Source organism: Castor canadensis, chromosome 13, assembly GCF_047511655.1.
Source record: "Castor canadensis chromosome 13, mCasCan1.hap1v2, whole genome shotgun sequence".
Classification (NCBI taxonomy): Eukaryota; Metazoa; Chordata; class Mammalia; order Rodentia; family Castoridae; genus Castor; species Castor canadensis.
The window spans coordinates 113,466,272-113,481,878 of NC_133398.1; positions in this window are offsets into that span (position 1 = coordinate 113,466,272).

Consider the following 15,607-nt stretch of genomic DNA (forward strand, 5'->3'; position numbering starts at 1 on the left):
GGACGGGACATTTCTTCTTTTAGATTATTCTTGTAGGCTTCTCCCCAATGAATTTCTGATGTGCCTTTTGCAGTATGATTTTTGGTTATTTTTGGTGGGACTAGGGTTTGAACTCAGAGACTCATGTTTATTAAACAGGTGTTCTACCACTTGAGCCACTATGCCAGCCCTGATTGTATTGGGTTTTTTTCAAGGTACGGTCTTGAGAACTGTTTGCCTGGGCTGGCTTCAAACTGCGATCCTCCTGATCTCTACCTCATGAGTAGCTAGGCATAAGCCACCGGTGCCCAGCTCACTTTTTATATCTTAGTACTTACTGCCTGGTTTAACTGGCTTTGTCTTGTGGTATTTTCTCTACTCAAAAATATCTTGCATTATCCCATGAGCTCGGAGGGCTACTTTGATCGTAACAGAGGCCTTTTAAGTGTTTTTCTCTAGGTGACTCTGAAGAATCATGCATTTTAGGTTCTCTGTGCATATGCCCACCACTAGCACTTAACTGCACGTTATCTGCTGCTAACGTCCCTTAAAGGACTAGAGGCCCTGAAATCTTTTTGAAATGGGGAATCTTTGGCTATTTCATGCTGGTATGTGGCATAGGCCTAGGTCAGGAGTCTCTGTTGAGGGGGACAGCTGGGATCCTTTAGGGATGGTGAGCAGAAGTAGTTGTGTAGAAGGAAGAGCCATGCTCAGAGTTTGGTAGAGTTAGCCCTTGAGCCGTATCACTTGTGGTCTCTGCCCTCTGTGTTTTACCTATGTTCATGTGCTTATTTGTGGCCTGTGTCACATCCTGAAAGTTATCCCCATGTTGAATTTGGTGTTCATTCCCACATCTACTTGTATACTGTCATTATCTACATAAGTATCTCAGAATTTACATTCTGCATGTTTTTAAAATCACTGCTCCTCTGTACCTTACCTTGTGTGTTGAACATGTCTTAAAGATTCTCCATGTGATGTGGGTAACCTTGAGTTTGTTTACCACCTTCCATACAGTGTTTTTATAAAACAGCAAATGGTCTACAATTTCTGCATTCTTTCTTAATGTTATTTTTATGTTTTGGTGGTTCTGGGGTTTGAACTCAGGGCCTCACCCTTGCAAGCAGGCAGTCTAACACTTGAGGCACTCAGACAGGTCTGTTTTGTGTTGGGTGTTTTTGAGATAGGGTCATGCTAACTGAACTAATCCTCCCTATCTCTGCTTCCTGAGTAGCTAGGATTACAAGGCAGATCTTTTGATACACGTTATAGAGTTGTCCGTTTTTTTATGATAAAGTTGCTGTGACCATTTTATAATACGGATCTTTGTGCTTTTACTCTGGGTTTCCTTGGGCAGCAATATTTTTACCTGCAGCTGGGGATCGATCCCTGGGCCTTGGGCGTGCTGGGCAGTCCTCTCCCCCTGGGTCACGGCCCTAGCAGCCTCAACACATTACTTTTAAATGACATGTGTTATTTGTGTCTTCTATCCGAAACAAAATGTCAGATTTTAATAATGAAATTACATTGTTACTAAGTATCGCAGGATGTTTTAATGACTAAATTTTTCATTTTTTTAACAGGACGCTGACAAAAATTTCATCAGGATCTTGGAGGAACAGGGCCGACTTCTTCTTGCCAGTACCTTCACTCACAGCTGCCCTTCCTGCTGGAGGAGAGAGGAAATGAGACTTTTGTAGCTGGAGCTTCAAGTTTGTGGATATACTTGTGTGTGCCATGCCTTCATATTTGTGGTGTCCATCGCTTGGCTGTCCTGTACAGTTAGTGTCAGAAATTGCTCTCTTATCACATTTTGAGTTTTATGAATGCGTAAAGCTGTCTCTTTCCTCAGGAGTTGTGTGACAAAAAGACATACAGAAATCTGTTTTGTTCCGTGGCCAAGTTTTTTTAGGATGAGCATCATCTCTGAAATTTTACAGTGGAATTTATTGAGAAGTTAGTATATCGAGTGTAAATACCCAGATGGAAATATAACATTCAGCACCCTGAAGTTCAGTCCCCCCATTTCCTCCTCTGTGCTGATGTTCACATTATTCCTGAGGAAACTGTCATCCACCAAGCTGTGTTTTTCTTTGTAGCCTTGTTCTTTATTGGCTTTTACCACTTTCTCGATACCATGAAGAGATATGGACAATTTTGTAGACTTAGATGTTTGTAGGCTGAGTAGTAATGGTGGTAATGTTATTAAGAGGATAAAAGCCAGTCTTTTTTTTTTTATTATTCATATGTGCATACAAGGCTTGGGTCATTTCTCCCCCCTGCCCCCACCCCCTCCCTTACCACTCACTCTACCCCCTCCCTCTCCCCCCACCCCCACAATACTCAGCAGAAACTATTTTGCCCTTATTGCTAATTTTGTTGTAGAGAGAGTATAAGCAATAATAGGAAGGAACAAGGGTTTTTGCTGGTTGAGATAAGGATAGCTATACAGGGCATTGACTCACATTGATTTCCTGTGCGTGGGTGTTACCTTCTAGGTTAATTCTTTTTGATCTATCCTTTTCTCTAGTACCTGTTCCCCTTTTCCTATTGGCCTCAGTTGCTTTAAGGTATCTGCTTTAGTTTCTCTGCGTTAAGGGCAGCAAATGTTAGCTAATTTTTTTAGGTGTCTTACCTATCCTCACCCCTCCCTTGTGTGCTCTCGCTTTTATCATGTGCTCATAGTCTAATCCCATTGTTGTGTTTACCCTTGATCTAATGTCCACATATGAGGGAGAACATATGATTTTTGGTCTTTTGGGCCAGGCTAACCTCACTCAGAATGATGTTCTCCAGTTCCATCCATTTACCAGCGAATGATAACGTTTCGTTCTTCTTCATGGCTGCATAAAATTCCATTGTGTATAGACACCACATTTTCTTAATCCATTGGTCAGTGGTGGGGCATCTTGGCTGTTTCCATAACTTGGCTATTGTGAATAGCACTGCAGCAAACATGGGTGTTCAATTGCCCCTGGAGTAACCTGTGTCAGAGTCTTTTGGGTATATCCCCAGGGGTGGTATTGCTGGATCAAATGGTAGATCAATGTTTAGCTGATAAAAGCCAGTCTTGCATGGGCACCTGCTTGTGTCCTTCTGAGCAGCTGTATCTGCCTTTCTGCCTCCCCATGTCAGATCACCCCTCATTTACAAAGCAGTACCCAGCTGGTTTGTGCATGTGGAACATGTGGTGGACCAGGTTCTGAACAACAGCGACCTTTGTTTCTGGTGAGCATGAGCTGTGTTTCTTCACACTGTCCTTTGCAGGTAGTTAGTAAGTGGAATTTATACTCTCTCCAAAGTAATAGCCATCTCTTACGTTTATTGTAATAGCTGTCTCTTCTGTATGTTAAGGAATACACCCTAGCATTTAATCTTACCCAACAGAAGTAATTGCCTTTTTTTTTGTGTGGTATTCGGATTTGAACTCAGGGCTTCACTCTTGGTAGGCAGGCACTCTTACCACTTGAGCCACTCCACCACCCCTGTTTTGTGGTGGTTTTTTTCAAGATAGGGTCTTATGAACTATTTGCCTGGGCTGGCTTCAAATTGCAATCCTCCTGATCTCTGTCTCCTGAGTAGCTGGGATTACAGGCGTGAGCCACTGCAACTTGGCTAGTAATAATCTTCTTATGACATAGCATGTAAGGAAGCATTTGTCTTATTTAAAACCTAATGGAAATAAGCAGCTGCCACTTAGATGATTTACAGGATAGAATGACTTTTAATATACAACTTAATTTTTTAATTGGAAAAATACAGATTAGATTCTACAGCATATTACTCATAAAAATTAATGCCTGAAGGTTAAAGAACTAAGTGAAAGGATTGATTGAGTTTGGGAAAAAATCTGGTTATGCTCCAAATCTAGTAACCTTAAATAATAATCTTCAAGATAAACATCATTTTGGGCTGTATCTGTCCATCCATTTATACTGAAGCACTTTGGGTGCTTCAGTTCCTGGAGTAGTTTATGCCTCCTGCCCTTGGCTTAATAGAGAAGCCAAAGCACAGACTTAGGATAGCCCAAGCAGGGTTCTTTCAATGTGTGTGCAAAATGAAGCAAGGCTCAAATATATGTGTTTCAGAAGAATGTTTTTCACTGAGAGTTTAGAGTTTGCTCTGTGCTTCTCTCAAGGACGCAGCATTCAATGTTGAGAGAATCAGGAAACCCTCAGGGCAGTAAAGGTTATGCTTATAAACTCTAACTTTCTAATATTTCCTTTTGCTTTTTTTTTTCTTTTGTGCAGTACTGGGGTTTGAGCTCAGGGCCTACACCTTGAGCCACTCCACCAGCCCTAGTTTTGAGACAGGGGCTCTCAAACTATTTGCTTATGCTAGCTTCTAACTTTGATCTTCCTAATCTCTGCCTCCTGAGCAGCTGGGATCACAGGCATGAGCCACTGGCCTGGCAGTTTTTGCATTTTTAAAGCTATCAAGCTCCTTAGTTCCCCACAAGTTTAAGGTACCACGTAGAATAGAATGTTAGGAAGATAGCCTGGAGAGGCTGTGCACATCAGAACTGGCTGCATAAGGAAGGGTGGTAGGTGTGGTGCCAAAAGAAGTGGATAACTGGGAGCCTGGGGGTAGAAGAGTACCCTGATTTAGCCTGGCACTTGGGAAGGATTTCTGTGGAGCTGAACCTTCAGGGATAAGGACCAGTGGGAGGGATGGCAGAGGGAAGAAGGCCTGCCTCGTAGCAGAGGCAGTTTAGTGAGGAACTACATGCTGAGTAACTTGCTTCATATCAGAAGATAATGTCCTGGCAGTAAGCTCAGTGTTTCCATAGCATTCACTTCACAAAGCATTACACAAAAGTTATGTGGTTATAATATGTCTTTCTAATGTTCTTACATGATTGGTGATCTGTTTGTGGCAGGGTCCCAGAGTTTGTGCAAGAAAAGCAGTTTGGAAATTGGCTGAAGGATGCACCTGACTGGGCAATGTCCAGAAACAGATCCTGGGGCACCCCCATCCCACTGTGGTCAGTGAAGACTGAGGAATGTGGAGAACGGATTATGAAGGCCTGTGAGAATTGGACATAAGCAAGGCAAGAAGTAGCTTAATTGCTTTCAGCATCTGTAGGCCAAGATAGGCCCAGTCCCTGGCCACAAACAGAAAAAGCAGAACAGCTACGTCTCCTAAGCTTGTGTTCAGAGAAGCAGGAATGCAGGTTTCTCCTGTTACAATGTCACATCCCTCCCCGAGAGCCTCTGCTCCACCCTGTTTGCTGCTGTTCATGAAAGGCCCCTGAAGGAGGAAGAGGGGCTTTGGCTTTTTGGGTTTTACTTTGGGACTTTGGGTGTGGGGGGCTTTTTGGAGGGAAAAGAATTACTGAAGGAGAGAGAATTGCTAAAGAGAAATTTCTGAAGGGAAAAGAATGGCTAAAGGGGGGTTGATAGAAAGTCTGCACCGAGAACTTTAACATAGGCCTGAGAAAGCTAAGCGAAAGAAAAAACTTTAATGTAGGCTTTAGAAGCTAAAGAAAAGCCAAAGAGAACATGGGACCATGCAAGATAGAGACTGTAGACTTTGGAATCTGAGCACTGAGGCTTTAAGAAAGCTAAAGAGAGAATGCTAAAGAAAAGCTGCAAGCCTGGGGCAAAAGACTTTAAGAGCGATTAGGCTGAAGATAAGCTAAGAGAAAACATGGGACAGTACGAGTCTCAGGAAAGAGGTTTTAAGCAAGGTTTTAAAGAACTGCAGGGAGTAAGGCCTTAAAGAATGAAAGAGAAAAGAAGCATTAGGGTTGGGCATTTCTACCCGAGCATCCAACACACCTGACCCCACTTTCTGTCTGTCTTCTATCCTGTCTTTGATGAGTCTATGGTTGTCCCCTGTTAAGCCCTGTTCGGTTCAGTAATAACCAGGAGCAAGAAAACAGTGCCCCCTCCTGAGGAGGTGAGGTGTGATCATTTATCCCTGTGTTGACTTTGTTTATGCCGTGTGAATATGGCATGAATTTTTGTTTAAACGTAGCTTTAAAATTTTCCTCTGTTAAGTGAAGAATATAGTTTGTATTTTTCTCGGGAACATCTACACATTATTTCCTTCTTGTGTTGCTCTGCTCTCCTTCCAACACCCTCACATCTAGTTTTAGCATTAACTTAAGGTTAAACTGACCTTGTAGATAATAGGGAAAACTTAAAAAAAAAAAGTTAACCCAACCAAGCATTGCAGACTTTCTAAAATTGTGTGTGAGGGCTGGAGATGTGGCTCAGTGGTAGAGCATTTACCTAAAATTGTGTGTGTAAAGATTTAGGTAGACAGACAGACATTTCCACTGTAGGACCTTCTGTCCAGTGCTGAGAACTTTGCAGCACTAATGAGCGGTGGGAATTACATTTCCTGTAGGGACGTATAAGGCAACGTGAAGTAGGTTGAGTCAGAGCCTTTCAGTTCTGAACACAAAGTGCAGAGAGAGGCCATGGGTGCCAGTAGGTAGCAGAAGCCTGTTCCCTGAATGATGACTCATAGTCACTGTTAGTGGTGTACCCCTGTGAGAAGATCATCCCAGTCTAGGTGTCCCAGCTGGCTCCTCTTCTCAACTCCTTACCCAGACAGAAGCCCAACATCTTGTCATTTAGGCTGATTATTTTGGTATGGTTCAAGCACAGTAATTTAGTTCTAATTTCTTCTTGGGAAAATTCTAGTTAAAGAGCCAGATTTAGGTGCCAGGAAGGAACTAAGATGCCTTAAAACCACAGTCTATGGTATATCACTTATGCTGGTTGTTTTTGGCAAAGACTTGTGCATATCCTCCAGAAGATAGCTGTTGAGATGATGGCTATGAATGTTTAGAATCCTCTCCATGTAGGGACTCTCTGATAGTAAGGATAGTAGGATGTCTGAAAGTAGACAAGTAGCACTTTTTTTCAGAGACCAACTTGTGGCCTTTTATGAAGTAAGCCATCCATATTGGTGATAACTGTCCTTCAGCCCAGATTGGCACATTAATGAGCTTTTAAAAGATATCAGAGATTTCTAAAATGAAACATGCCTGCACTTACATTAACTCAGCATGACCTCTTTGGCTCTAAAGTGCTGCTTTTAACTTTGTTTAACTTTGTTAGTTTGCATTGGGTCAGTGGCAGAGCTTGAAGAACTACCAGGAGCAAAGGTCTCAGATCTCCAAAGAGAGAGCTCAGTTTGTGAATGTTTGATTCACTTCACTCCTAACATCTTGTTAGAACACAATCTGTAGCAAGGTTCAGATCTGCACTCAGATGGCATGCTGGCCGTGTAGCAGCAAGCTGTTTTGAAGTTGGAGTAGGAAAGAATGAGGAGTATAGTAAACATGTAAACCAGTGGTATGGCCATCATCAGTTCTATGCCACACCTTACACATCTCGTAGCACAGTGCGTTTGTTTGCATCACCATCGCCACAGGCACACAATTTTGTGCTTTACCCTCGTGGTCAGTATAAAGTCGCCAGTGATGAACTTTTCCAGCTACACTGTAAGTCTGTGGAGCCACTTTGCATAGAACTTCCTTGTTGACCAAATCAGTAGGACACCTGACTGCAATATCTCATTAGGGCTTTGTGTTTTGTCTTGGCAGTTAAACTGCGAGTTCTCCTGTGCTTAAATTAATAGAAGTGGCCATCTTTCTGTTTGATGGCATTGACCACCTGACCATTCCATCACACTGGGGATGAGAATCTCCGAGGTGTTTGACTGCTGGTTCGAGAGTGGCAGCATGCCCTGTGCTCAGGTTCTTTATCCATTTGGAAATGAGGGAGCTTGAGGATGCTTTTCCTGCAGACTTCATTGCCGAAGGCATTGACCAAACCAGAGGGTGGTATATATGGTATACCCCTTCTCATGTTTTTGTTGATTTTATTTTATTGAGCAAGTGTCTTACTGAGTACCTGCTTGGGAGTCTGTTGGGTGCTGGGGTTGTAGAAAACAAGACAGACTCTGTTCCTCCCTTCTGCTCTTCCCACCCAGCATGGACACAAACATGTCTTTCAGATGTTTCTTTCTCTCGCTACAAATAAGTTGCAGTGTTAAAATTTGAACTATTTCACATTTTGTACCATTTGTATGTTAAATAGGAAGTTAAGTGATACAGTATACTTAATATGTGTATTTGTTTACTTGAAATCATTTACTTAAACTTTGTGTGTGTGTGTGTGTGAAATACCATGGCTTGAACTCAGGGCCTACACCTTGAGCCACTCCACCAGCCCTTTATTGTGAAGGTTTTTTTCAAGATAGGGTCTTGCAGAACTACTTGCTCATGCTGGCTTGGAACCACGATCCTCCTGATCTCTGCCTCCTGAGTAGCTGGGATTATAGGCATGAGCACCAGTGCCTGGCTCCATTTACTTAAATGTTTAATGAATATTTTCACCAAGGCAGTAGAGTAGGTGCTGGAAATGTGGAAGGAAGTTGGAAATGTCTCAAATGTTGAGTCTATAGGTTTATAAATTAACACTCCAGAAAATCCAGAGTAGAGGAGTGTGGGTGTGGGTGGTGGGCAGAGAGAGGGAGACAGAGGCATTAGGGCATTGGTTTTTCACCATTGCCCCATTAAAGCAGTACCCTTATATTAATTAGAAAAAAGGTTAGTTTTTTTCTTTTTGTGGATAGGTTTTTCTGGTTTGCTGGTCCTTGTGTAGGACAGTGTTTAAAGAATTGTTTTGAAGTCATTTTCTGTTTTTATAGGATATTCGTGCAGGGAAACAGGACACCAAGGCTTTTCAGGAAGCAGTATTTATTAGTGTGCTGGTGGCTTAGAAGATTCACATCCAAAGGCTGAGCCCCAAGAACAAAGGGGCTCTCACCTTACACACCCTTGCAAGCAGGTTACAGAAGCAAGAAGCAAGGTTTAACCCATCTATGGTTGCATGTGAGTCCATTGGCTACTTCACCCCCAGTGCCGTGTGACCTTCTTCACGTTCAGATTCTTTAAGTTTTCTCTCCCTGCTATGCCATCCCCTCCCCCTGCTACATTATCAGAACACAGCCTTGCTTGCTTCTTTTCTGGCCCTCCTCCCTGCTACATCGTTCCCCACTTTGATGCTGAGTCCCACCTAGGGTCAAAGAGCATCATCCTGATTCAGGGGTTTGTATTTTCATAGCATCATTACAGGGGCGGCTGTTTTTTCTCTGTAGTGGCCTCTATAATGGTCCCCATGGACGACAGTACCAAGGGAACCAGGCAGGGTAACATCAGACATGCTCCCAAGACAAGACCCATCACCCCACTTTCCATGACAAACATGGCCTGCATTGTTTTCTTTACTCTGGAGCATCCAGTATCGCTTACCAGCAACCTGGCAAAGCTGGGGAGTGTATGAGCCGATGTAACACCTGACCCATTGGTGGGTGTGTGATACAAAGTATAGCTGTATGGAGGTCCAGACGTGGGGGAAACCTTGCAAGTGTGAACTAAAAGGTATGAGTCCAAATGTGTAGAGGAGAGCAGGGGTGCATCCCATGTTTGAGCTTCCACCATGTGTAGACTAGTCAGATTCCAAGTGACTAGAGCAGGGCTGTTGTCCCATTGTTCGTGGTCCCCTGTTGTTTCCTGGGAAGTGGTGTCCTGCCAAGGAAGGGCACAGGCGTTTTGGAGGGTGATCTTGCACAGTGAGGCTGGGGCAGGGATGCATTCCTACTCAGGAGAGGCTGGCTGTACTTGGCTGTGGTGGATCCAGCTAGCAATTTTTGCTACTTTAACTGTAGTGGGGGTAGACAAAATAACAACAAAAGGGCCCCTCCAATGAAGTTTTAATGGTTGAACATTTTATTCTTTTACCCAGACAGTATCTTTTGGGTTTTTGTGGGGTTTTTTTCTGAGTAGAATTACCATGGCAACAGTATATTATCAGCATACATATCCAAGAAAATGCACTGCTTAAAATAAAAAACACCATCTTTAAGTATCAAAGGACATGTCTAGAGCCAGTAAAAATAATCATTTTGTCTCTAAGTAAAAGACCCTGTCTTAAAAAAAAAAATGAGTTTGTGCCTGGAAGGCTTTAATGCCAGACAGCCACATATGCCTAAGAACCATTTTTTAAAACCTCTCAGCCTTGGTTACTTTGGAGAGGTCTGGCACCAGTGACTCCATTTGAACTTTGATGGCATTTCCCCCCTTTGTCTCCAAACTGCTTGTCTCTGAGCATCTCTGAAGATCTTTCTCCTAGCCAAGTACTAACCAGACCCAACCCTGCTTTGCTTCTGAGACTGAATGAGATTGGGTGCATTCAGGGTGGTATGAAGATCTTTCTTGATTGGTTATTTTTTTCATCATGAGGATTTGTTCTTTCCTGGATTTTGTTTGTTTGCTTTTGGCCCACGTCAGGGGAGAAGTAACAAGCAGATAAGGTGGAAGTCAGTGCCAACGAGACCCTTTTGTCCAAATTTAAGCAACAAAGAGGCTTAGAAGGAGTGGCTCTTAGGCAGTGGGCTTCTAGACAAGGATAATACAGAACAAAATCTAACAAAAACACATCCATAAAGCTAACATGGTTGACACATAAGTACTTATTAGGGTCATTTTCCATGGACTTGATTATAAATGCCCCAGAAGGATCAGAACTATAATGATGAAAACTTAAAAGAGCCACGGTTAAAATTCTGATGGGCAATTTAGCAACTAACAGAATAGTATATCAGTACCACTAACTTTTTTGTTACAGAGTTTATCTAAATTTTGTATTTTAGAAGGCTTGATATACTTGAAAATAAAAATATTTAATATACAGGAACCAGCAACAGCATCACAGCTCTATAAAGGTTATAGATACATACTAGTTTAGTTGTTGCTCTTGAAGTAAAACCTTTGATTTTCTCATCAGTTGGGAGTGAGGAAAACAGTGTCAGTGACCCCAAATAGCCCAGTCACAGACACATATAAGGTAGTGACTGCATTAGAATCACCCAAGACAATAGTTGTTTAGCCATTATTGCGAGGTCATCTAGAAAATTTTACATAAACCAGCTTTTAAATGAACTTTTATTCAGTTATGACTCAGTTACCTCAGTAGTCAAAACCCTGACAAAAATCACCAGAGAACACAGGTAAATATTTACGGGGACTAAGTGTGGAGTTAGGAAACATAGTGGCCAAGAATGATGGCTCAGATGTTGATAAGAGATCACATCCCAGACTGTTGACATTAGCTTATGGCTCATGACATACAGCAGGATCCCACCAACCTGTACTCAATGGAGCCCCCCTAAAATAACAGGCCCAATCTGGCCACCCCAGGCCAAAAATCCCCCCACCTGACATGTGGAAGGAGTAGGACTAACACCTCCACTCTGTTGAGTCCAATAGAAACTGGAGGTCTTGACCTCCAGTGTAGTGCTCCTTTTTGAAGTTTTACGAAAGTAAATCTGTTTCAACCCTCATATCTGTGCAGTAGCACCCGGTGCTCAGCTGCCTCTTGCCCCTCTGTGTTTTAATAAACTCTTGTCTGATAAATTTTTGGATTAGCCTATAGCACCAAAACTTCCTGACAGTTACCTTGCTAAAACAAAAACCTTTTTTAAGACAGTTTTTTAACTGTGTTTTTCTTTCTTAAGACTGCTTGCCTTAGGCAAAAGAAATCTTTATATATTCTAGATGCAAGTCCTTTGTCAAAATACATGCTTTGCAAGTATTTTCTGTGGCTTGCCTATTTATTATCTTACCAGTGCCTCTTTTCTTTTGAGACAGGGTCTAACTATGTAGCCTTTGTAGTTCAGTCTCACCTTGAACTTGGGATCTTCCTACTTCAGTCTCCTGAGTGCTGAGCTTGCAGGTCTGTTCTACCATGCCTGGCTTTATCAATGCCTTTTGATGAACAAATGTTTGTAATTTTGATAGAATACCTCCCCAGTTTCCTTACCTATTGCTAGGGCTGCTGCTGTTCTTAGCATCACCATCCTGGGCAAGAAAGTCTTCCTTGTGTCTTCTTCCTTCCTTCAGAACTGTCCTGCATGGGTTCTGCACTGTGGCTTTTGCCTGGGGCTATGCTGTCATTAATTGCTTCTTGTCCTCGTGTTTCAAGAAATGTTCTGTTTATTGAGGTAGTATTCTTTTTGTTTTCAGGTGTAAATTTGTAATTTAAAAACTTGATAAAGACATTGCCCACAGATATCAGCAACATCCCTGTAGCCAAGGAGATGTATTTATTTACTGCAGTAAAGGAGTACATTCAAAAGGAACTGTGTGGGGTGTCTCAAGGCAATGTCTGTGTGTGGGTTGGGGGTGGGGTTGTTAGAATAAATCTTGGAGCTGGAGTTAGTCACAGGATGGTATTGACGGGTATAACAAATTGTGGTCTTGTTTTTAGACTACATGAGTTTGTTTTTGTTATAGTTTGATCAGTTTATCTCAGAACTGATAACTAAAACTTACAGGATGCCATGAACTGGACTGAGCTATTACACTAGGCTCCAACAGAAACCACTCCAAACCAAAGTGGAGTCACTCCTGCTAAAGTTCCAGTTCACCAATCCAAAACTAAGTTATTAATTTGAAATCAGAAGAAAGATGGTAGCAAAATCCCAAAACAAGGCTTTAAAAAAAAAATTCAGTCTTAACCAATCAGTAACTGACATTACCAATCACCTTTTGTATTATGCTATTTCCTTGTTTATACCCAGCTTATCGCTTCTCTATTTTTAGTTGAGATGCTCCCTGATTCATTACTTGCAAATAAAGGCTAATTATATCATTTAATAAATGAATTGGTGTTTTGACTAAGAGAATCTACAATGACATTGTAGTAGTTTTTGGTTGGTTCTGTTTCATGAATCAGGGTGTGTTTTGTAAGTTGGTTTCCTTTTGTTTTTATCTTTTATGTCACTCCCATATATTTGTAGGAGGAGAAAATACAATCTATGGTTATGGATGAAGATATGAACAATGGGGTTACAGTTCCTTATTTTCTCTTCTGTTTCATTTCAGAGTTGTTTATAGTGTATTCAGTGATGGACAACAGACAGACAGGCTGTAGGGTGCATTGCCTAATTGGCTAAGCTGCTTTTGAGTGCTGATGGACATGTTAGTGCTGTGTGACAAAACGCTCTGGCTCAGTGTCCACGACTGACTCCATCCATCCATCCATCCATCCATGCTTCTTAAAAGATGGTGCTTAATGAGCAAGCCCATCTTTTGCAGTTCAAGCATGATGTACCCTTGCCATTTTATCTTTGCTCAAAATCTGAAGAATGGTGGCATATTTAATGGTTTTCTGTTTATGCTAATGCATGTTTTAACATGATAGACACAATGCATTGTATAATTGCAGCTTTCTGGGAAAGTCAGTATCTTAGGAATTGTTTTTCAGATATTCCATAATTTTTTTCTTAAATAGGAAAACATTTGAGCCAGATTCCAGTGGCTGACACCTAACTACTCAGGAGGCAGAGATCAGGAGGATCAAGATTTGAAGTCAGCCTAGGCAAATAGTTCACAAGACCCTATCTCGAAAAAACCCATCTCAAAAAAGGGCTGGTGGAGTGGCTCAAGGTGCAGACCCTGAGTTCAAATCCCAGTACTTCAAAAAAAATTAATATGACAAAGTATTAGCAGTTGTTATAAAGAAAAACTATAATCTAATAAGAAAAAGGCAAATAACTTGTGACAGAGATGTCCACCTCAGATCTCCTTTCAAGAGAGGACTACTAACTGCAAGGAGTGTGTTTAGCTAATGGCCTCCAACTACAAATTCCTTCAGGTTCACCTAAACTTTGGAGCTGGGATCGCATTGCTCTTGGGTGGCCCATATCAACAAAGGAGCATCATTGTTGCAGAGGTCCTCACCCATTTCTGCATAGTGTGAGACTTTTCTCTTTAGCAGTCATTGCTTTGGAATCCCCCATTTGGCCAGCAGAGATGCCATCAGATTTGTGTCCCATTCGCACAGCTGTCCTTACCCAATCCTGCTTTCTCCCATTTGCTTTGATGAGTGTTATTCCTTAATAACCCATTTCACTCCTAACTCTATCTCAGCATCTGCTTCCTTGAGGACTCAACTGACATGCAACTTCAAAAGGCAAAGTTATAGATAGAAGAAACATAAAAAGATACCCACTACCACTAATGGTGAAATAATTAGGAAAGTGAAAATTGAGGGACCAATAGGTAGAAATTTTTATCACAGGTGAAAGTTTAAAGAAGTTGAATAGTATGTTGGCTAGCATGAGTTAGAATGTAAATTATGAAGGGTGTGGTAATTTGAATTGGCACAGCCACTTTGAGAAACTGCTTTGCAAAATAGTTTATATGTAAACATCTTGTGACTCAGAACTTTCACTTCCTGATAGGCAAGTGCTGTATCACTTAATTACACCCCTATTTTCTAGAAGTTTCACTTCTTAAACATTACTGTTTTTCTGGGGGAGAGTACTGGGGTTTGAACTTGGGGCCTTCACCTTGAGTCACTCTGCCAGCCCTTTTTGTGTTAGGTATTTTCTCCCTTAGAACTTTTCTATGCCCATCCTTTTTTTCCTGGATAGAGCAGTGACTTTGTAAGTGTTCCTGTATGCATAGTGACATTTGAATGTCCTAAGCTTTAGGTATCTGGCTCCCAACATTGATAAAAAGGGACAAAAGAGAAAAGAAAGATGTCCCCCTCAAAATCAATATGCTATTTTTTAAATCCTCCTGGAGGGTGCTTCTAATGGTGGGTGTTGAAACAGTGGCTTCTGTCCTCTGTGTCTGCATTTCCTTCATCAGAATCATCAGTCAGCAGTTTGACCACAGAACCCTGGTACTGAGAAAATGAAGTTTTTATTGGCTTCTGCACATTTCATCAGGAATGCAGGTATAGCTGATTGCTGTGGGATTGAGGTTGGAAGATAAGTAGTTATTATCACACTAGTGACTGTGATTGACTGAAATATTCAATGGCCAAGCCTTTTTTGGAAGCTACAGATTCAAATGGATTCGAGTTCCAAAATAATTACCTCAGTAACTATTCAGTTAGCTGATCATTTTCCCAGTATAACTGTTACCTGTGTACAGAGATGGGCTCCTACTGTTTCCTAACTTTGCTCATCTTTGAAGTCACGCTATACAGATTTTTTTTCCTTTTTTTTTGCAGTGCTGGGGATTGAACCCATGCTTTGTGCAAGGACTTTATGCCTAAGTCACACCCCCCGCTCTTTGTTATAAAATTGTTTAAAAGAGAGCATTCGAGCACAAGATATTGAGTAGGGTCAGTGACTTCATATCACATCAGTTTTAGCCATGTAACGTTTACATGCTGTCAGTACTGGTCTTATGCCTCTGTCGTATGCTGGAGTAATTCACACTGAGGACCAAAACCTGGTAGAAATTACAACAAACTGGGAGAGATGACAAAAGACTTGCTAATAACCTGTATCCAAACATTGAGTACTGAGCTAGGAACTACTCAAAGGTTACAGGCAGAAATGTGGACCCCTGAAATTAGCCAGTTACTGTATTCTTTCACTTTCATTTGAAGTTTTTCTGCTTCACTTTCATTATATAGAAACACAATAAGTATGTGTAAGTTTTATTTCTGGTAACTTGGTAATTTAATGCAACTTTGTGACTAATAACAACTAAGGCAATGAGACAAAAAAAACTTAAATTTTATCAAGATGAGGGAAAGATAGAAATCCAGAGAGGTGAGCAAAGCTTTGGTAGTTTTTTCTTTGG